Below are 6,962 nucleotides of genomic sequence, written 5' to 3'. Positions count from 1 at the left end.
CCTGTTTACTTGCAAAGACTTGATTTTTTTACCCCAAATCTAAATTTTAAAACGCATATTAATATTTATAAAGTGCACCCCATTAATTTCATTTCCGTCCTTCTGACGCAGACCGGTCCTCTGCTTTTCCACACTCTGTACGTTGTGTGTGTGTGTATGTGTGTGTGCATGAGCTGCAGCACAACCAATCAAATGGGGGGGTCAGCGAACGTGAATTGTTACCGGGCGGGGTGTAAAATGGACACAAATTAAGTATTATATCGCGATCGATCGATCGCCAGTGGTTGGTGCCAGAGCGAACTAGTAACTCATTGAATCATAGATAAGGATCAGAGGTAAATAAACTAGATTTTTATTTTCGGCGTGAGAAATCTGGGGGGCCTTATAAGAAAAGGCTCTTCCCCCTACTGTTACCTTATTAATTTGTGGAACTAATAAAAGACCAGCACCTGTATTCTGTAAGATTCTGTTTGGTCATGTAGAGTTTTCTTTTCACCTACTGCTTGAGTCCACATCAGGTTCTTCCAAATGGACAGCAGAATCCTTTTCATATGTAAAAGGTAAAGACATTAAAGAGAATTCGATACAGGACACCAACATTTTTATTACTGAATCATGATTGATGCAATGACATTTTATATTTTTCACTCTTTATGAGTTTTGTCTGACTTGGTCTTTTACATTTTTCCACCCATACCTTTTGAGCACAACTCGAACAGAACAGCAGAGGACAGAACAAGCATTAGAAGATGAAGGTAATCAAAGACACATTGAATACAACATGTGTACATAATAAATTGTCAGCATTAAACAGTAATTGGTGTGACACTACTGTGCAATATTCTGTAAGATTCTGTTTGGTCATGTAGAGTTTTCTTTTCACCTACTGCTTGAGTCCACATCAGGTTTTTCCAAATGGACAGCAGAATCCTTTCATATCTAAAAGGTAAAGACATTGAAGAGAGGTTGATACAGGACACCAACATTTTTATTACTGAATCATGATTGATGCAATGAGTTTTTTATATTTTTCACTCTTTATGAGTTTTGGCTGACTTGGTCTTTTTCATTTTTCCACCTATACCTTTTGAGCACAACTCGAACAGAACAGCAGAAGACAGAACAAGCATTAGAAGATGAAGGTAATCAAAGACACATTGAATACAACATGTGTACATAATAAATTATCAGCATTAAACAGTAATTGGTGTGACACTAGTGTGCAATATTCTGTAAGATTCTGTTTGGTCATGTAGAGTTTTCTTTTCACCTACTGTTTAAGTCCACATCAGGTTCTTTCAAATGGACAGCAGAATCTTTTTCATATCTAAAAGGTATAGACATTGAAGAGAGTGTCATGCAGGACACCAATATTTTCATTACTGAATCATGATTTATGCAATGACATTTTATATTTTTCACTCTTTATGAGTTTTGGCTGACTTGGTCTTTTTCATTTTTCCACCCATACCTTTTAAGCACAACTCGAACGGAACAGCAGAGGACAGAACAAGCATTAGAAGATGAAGGTAATCAAAGACACATTGAATACAACATGTGTACATAATAAATTGTCTGCATTAAACAGTAATTGGTGTGACACTAGTGTGCAATATTCTCTAAGATTCTGTTTGGTCATGTAGAGTTTTCTTTTCACCTACTGCTTGAGTCCACATCAGGTTGTTCCAAATGGACAGCAGAATCCTTTTCATATCTAAAAGGTATAGACATTGAAGAGAGGTTGATACAGGACACCAACATTTTTATTACTGAATCATGATTGATGCAATGACATTTTATATTTTTCACTCTTTATGAGTTTTGGCTGACTTGGTCTTTTTCATTTTTCCACCCATACCTTTTGAGCACAACTCGAACAGAACAGCAGAGGACAGAACAAGCATTAGAAGATGAAGGTAATCAAAGACACATTGAATACAACATGTGTACATAATAAATTGTCTGCATTAAACAGTAATTGGTGTGACACTAGTGTGCAATATTCTGTAAGATTCTGTTTGGTCATGTAGAGTTTTCTTTTCACCTACTGCTTGAGTCCACATCAAGTTCTTCCAAATGGACAGCAGAATCCTTTTCATATCTAAAAGGTATAGACCAGAGGTGGGGACTCGAGTCACAACGTGAATTGTTACCGGGCGGGGTGTAAAATGGACACAAATTAAGTATTATATCGCGATCGATCGCCAGTGGTTGTTGCCGGAGCGAACTTGTAACTCATTGAATCATAGATAAGGATCAGAGGTAAATAAACTAGATTTTTTTTTTCGGCGTGAGAAATCTGGGGGGCCTTATAAGAAAAGGCTCTTCCCCCTACTGTTACCTCATTCATTTGTGGAACTAATAAAAGACCAGCACTCTGTGATCTTAGTGGACGTGGGGGTTCATAGTAGGAAATAAGTTCCTGGAGGTATTCAGGAGCAAGCCCGTGCAGTGCTTTATATGTTAATAATAGAATTTTAAAATCAATACGGGGGAAGAGCCTTTTCTTATAACGCCCCCCAGCTTTGGAACAACCTTCCAAATTGCATACGGGACTCTGACACAGTCAAAATCTTTAAGTCTAGGTTGAAAACCCACCTATTTGGTTTAGCGTTTGATAATTAATATCCCCCCTTAGATAAATGTACAGATCCAGGGGTTTATAGACGAAGGGTTTTATGGTAGACTGGGGCGCTGGTGCTGTCGTCCTGTCACTGCTCGTGGTCACTCAAGTTTGTTGACAGGGCAGTGGATGGATGCCATTGTCTCAGAATGCCCCCAAGCCTATGTTACCTTCTGGTTCTGCCTTTTTAGCTAGGCTGTAATAGTTTAACTTAATGCCGGAGTTGCTGCCACACTCCTGAAATGTGTTTAATTTTATCTGTCCTGTATATGTCCTCATACAGAGCTAATTTTCCCTGTTTTATTTTCTCCACATGGCTGCCCGCCTGCTCGAGGAAAAATGAGATGAGGAGAGACAAGCGATCCATCCAGTGCCAGCCACCTACTGCCTGACCGGATGAGCCTACACCATGATGGACATTACTACATCTTTTCCTTTTCTTTATTTCTTTCTGTTTAAATTGTTGTTGTTGTCATGGTGACCGGTGTCGGCCAGAGGAGGAAGGGTTCCCCTCCTGAGTCTTGGTTCCTCTCAAGGTTTCTTCCTCATGCAAAAAACTAGGGAGTTTTTCCTTGCCACTGTCGCCCTTGGCTTGCTCACTGGGGGCTAGGACTCGGCACTTGTAAAGCTGCTTTGTGACAACAACTGTTGTAAAAAGCGCTATATAAATAAAATTTGATTGATTGATTGAAATCGGATGTGTGGCGTGAGAGCGTGTGAAGACAGTCAAATGCGTGTGTCTCACGCTCAATGCGTGAGAGTTGGCAACCCGGGGTTCTGTATCTGAACTCAGGGAAGAGAGCCTCTCTCTGTCACCATCATATCCAGTTCTATCTCAGCATGGATTGTGTATTTGAAGACATCTACGTCGAGAAAAAAAAAATTGACAAAAGTGGAGCGAGTTTTCAGCTATGGGGACTGTACTGCCCTCGGTGCATGCAGCAATGCATCTAGACAGTCAGTTAACTCTTCTTGAATATCAAGACTCTGAGGAATGTTGTCTTCTTATCCACAGGTTTATTGACATCAAGGAAGTGTAAAACTAAACACACAAAAAGATATATCACTTATTCAGTGTAAGATGATTAATCAAAGTAAATTAAATGATACTGCACATGACTCAACTGTTACAGTTTTAACACAATTCAACTCAACCCAGTGACATGTAATATTTAAAGTATATTTATAACCATACTCTTAACTAGTTTATTACAGTAGCTTGGTCTGATTATGAATCAGCGGTAAACTAATACCTTAATCTTGCATAGGAACATTAGAAATGATCTAAGTCAACTTAACAAACTAGAAATACTGTGAACATAATACTCTATAATGAAATTAAACATAACATACCCACGATGCCACATTTAGAGCGAAGATGAATGCAGATGTGACTGGATTAACTGAGCACATTGATAACACTCAAACCCTCATTCTCCACCTAGCTTCCTGGTTAGTCACATGACATAGTGTGGCTGTATCTCTTAAAGGTACAGTCACCATATTCAAATACATTTACTAAACACTCGACAACACACTCCCCGCCTGGCATGACCTCATGCCACCGCTATTTCGCAACAGTCTTTAGTTCTTTGGAGAGAGGAGGAGTACTATTTCTGTGACAGGTCTAAGGAAGACTGAAGGTCCCCCTGCTCGGCAGACCCTCACCTCAACTTTTCGAACTTTGTCATCTTTGCTCGGAAAAGTCTGTGTCACAAGTCCAAGAGGCCATTCATTCCGTGGCATGTGAGTGTCCTTGAGGAGTACAATACTTCCTGGTTGGATGTTTGGATGAGTTACCAGCCACTTCCTACGTGACTGCAATGTTGGAAGAAACTGTTTCCGCCATCGGTCCCAGAAGGTGTTTGACAAATGCTGAACCTGGCGCCACTGATGTTTGTAGAGGTCAGAAACTCCAAACTCTCCTGGAGGTACTGGTACAATGTTTACCTTCTGCGTGAGCAGAGCAGCAGGTGTCAGAATGAATGAATCTTCTGGGTCAGTCGTCACAGGAACCAGAGGTCTGGCGTTGACAATTGCTGTCACCTCTGACATAAACGTTGTTAGCACTTCATGGGTAAGTTTATCTTTCAGCTGTATGAACATGGAGTCAAGAATCCTTCTTACAACACCAATCATCCTCTCCCAGGTTCCACCGAAATGAGAGGCATGAGGAGGATTGAAAGTCCACACACATCCTTTGCTCGACAGGTAAGTTTTCACTGAGGTACTGTCAATGTTGGAAGGTATTCCCATCTCCTTGCAAGCACCGATGAAGTTGGTGCCACGATCTGAGTAGATGTGTTTGACAGGTCCGCGAACTGAAAGGAATCGTCTAAAGGCATTGATAAAGCTGGATGATTCAAGGGATTCAACAACTTCGATATGTATGGCCCTCACGCTCATGCAAGTGAATATTACAGCCCAGCGTTTGCTCTGTGCAAGACCACCTCTAGTTCGTCGTGAACAGGTGATCCAAGGACCAAAGACATCAAGTCCAACATGTGTAAAGGGAGGATCTGTAGACAGACGAGCTGCCGGTAGGTCAGCCATTTTCTGACTACTAACAGGAGCTCTAAGACGTCTGCAGATCACACACTGATGAATGACGCTGCTCGTTTTCCTCTTCCCACCAATTATCCAGAAGCCAGCTGACCGGATGGCACCTTCAGTAAAGAGTCGGCCCTGGTGATGTACCTGCTCATGGTGGTGACGGATGATCAAAGTTGCTATATGATGGTTTCCTGGTATAATCACTGGAGTTTTTTCACATTGACTTATGTTGGAATGTTGAAGACGACCCCCGACCTTTAACAGGCCGTCTATGGCAACGAAGGGGTCCAAGTTCTTCAAAGGGCTGTTAGAAGGAATTTTCTTCTGTTCCTGGATACACCTGATCTCCTGGCAATAGGTCTCCTCTTGTACCGTTTTAATGATTACGGTTGAAGCTTGATTTCTCTCCTCAACACTGACATCCGCCTTACAGTAATGCCAGCCTCTACATGAGTCATTTTCAGTAGCCTTGACGTGAAAGAGATGTGCTATGTGCACAAGGCGGGCCATCGCACAGGTGAGTGACTTCCAGGAGGAAAACCTGACAAATCTTTGGGAACCCAGATGGTCAGGGGGTGTTGTTGTGCTCAAGGTTGACACTAGAGGTCGCACTTCTGAATCTATATCTGGCTCAATCAGGTTGTAACTTCTCTCTAAGCCCGTTGGTTCGGGTAAGTACAGAAACTTAGGTCCAACCAGCCAGTTGGTGTGGATGAGTTGCCCAGCAGCAACAAAACGAGTTGCATGATCTGCTGGATTCTGATCTGTTGGTACGAAGTACCACTGGTTCGGATTAGACGATCTTCTGATCCGTAATACCCGATTACTGACGTAGACGTAGAACCGCCTGGTTTCATTATGGATGTAGCCCAACACCACTTTACTATCTGTATAGTACGATACAGCATCGAGCTGGAAGTTCAGTTCTGTGGACACTAGGTCGGCTAGCTCAATGGCAAGCACAGCTGCACAGAGCTCCAGCCTGGGGATTGTATGCTCTGGACGTGGGGCTAGCTTGGCCTTTCCCATGACAAACCCAACCTGATTGTTACGCTCAGAGTCTGTAACTTTCAAGTATGCTACTGCCGCAATAGCCTTTGTCGATGCATCACAGAAAACGCACAATTCTTTTCTGTCAGCTGCTGAAGGTGACATTTTGGTGTATAGTCTGGGAATTGAAAGATGAGAGAGTTCAGTCAAAGATGCTCTCCATGCTAACCAGACTTCTTCCCTTTCTTTTGGTAGGGGTGCGTCCCAATCTATACTACCCACTGTGAGCTCTCTTAAGATTGCCTTGCCCTGTATAGTGATGGGTGCTGCAAAGCCAAGAGGATCATAAAGACTGTTAATCATAGATAAGACACCACGTCGGGTGTACGGCCTTACCTCCTCTGAAACACTGAAATGGAAACAGTCCGTCTGGAGATTCCAAACGAGTCCAAGACTGCGTTGCATAGGAAGCTGATCAACATCCAGATTTAGCTCTTTTAGGTCACTCGCACGATCAGATGGTGGAAAGGCTTCCATGACCTCCTTGCTATTTGCTGCAATCTTGTGCAGTCTCAGATTTGACTTCAAGAGTACCTCTTGTGTTCTTTTGAGCAGGCTGATGGCAGCCTCATTTGTGGGAAGAGACTTCAGCCCGTCATCCACATAGAAGTCATGCGTCACAAAGTGCTGAACATCATGGTCAACAGGAAACTCACCACCTTGAACAGACTGATGCAAACCGTTGATGGCCACTGCAGGGGATGGTCTATTGCCGAAGACATGAACTCTCATACGA

General features: G+C 42.4%; 1 long non-coding RNA gene across 1 annotated transcript; it reads left to right on the top strand.

Annotated features, from left to right (window-relative positions):
* The first annotated feature begins 832 nt into the window (after positions 1-832).
* On the top strand, positions 833-1,662 carry LOC143500508 (uncharacterized). The gene is made up of 3 exons (XR_013126823.1): positions 833-1,142; positions 1,283-1,334; positions 1,480-1,662. It is a non-coding gene; the product is annotated as an uncharacterized LOC143500508 (long non-coding RNA).
* Positions 1,663-6,962: the final 5,300 nt, after the last annotated feature.

This window comes from Brachyhypopomus gauderio, unplaced genomic scaffold, assembly GCF_052324685.1.
Source record: "Brachyhypopomus gauderio isolate BG-103 unplaced genomic scaffold, BGAUD_0.2 sc155, whole genome shotgun sequence".
NCBI classification, from domain to species: domain Eukaryota; kingdom Metazoa; phylum Chordata; class Actinopteri; order Gymnotiformes; family Hypopomidae; genus Brachyhypopomus; species Brachyhypopomus gauderio.
Note: the sequence above shows the minus strand (reverse complement) of the source record. Positions and strands in the feature narration are given on the sequence as shown.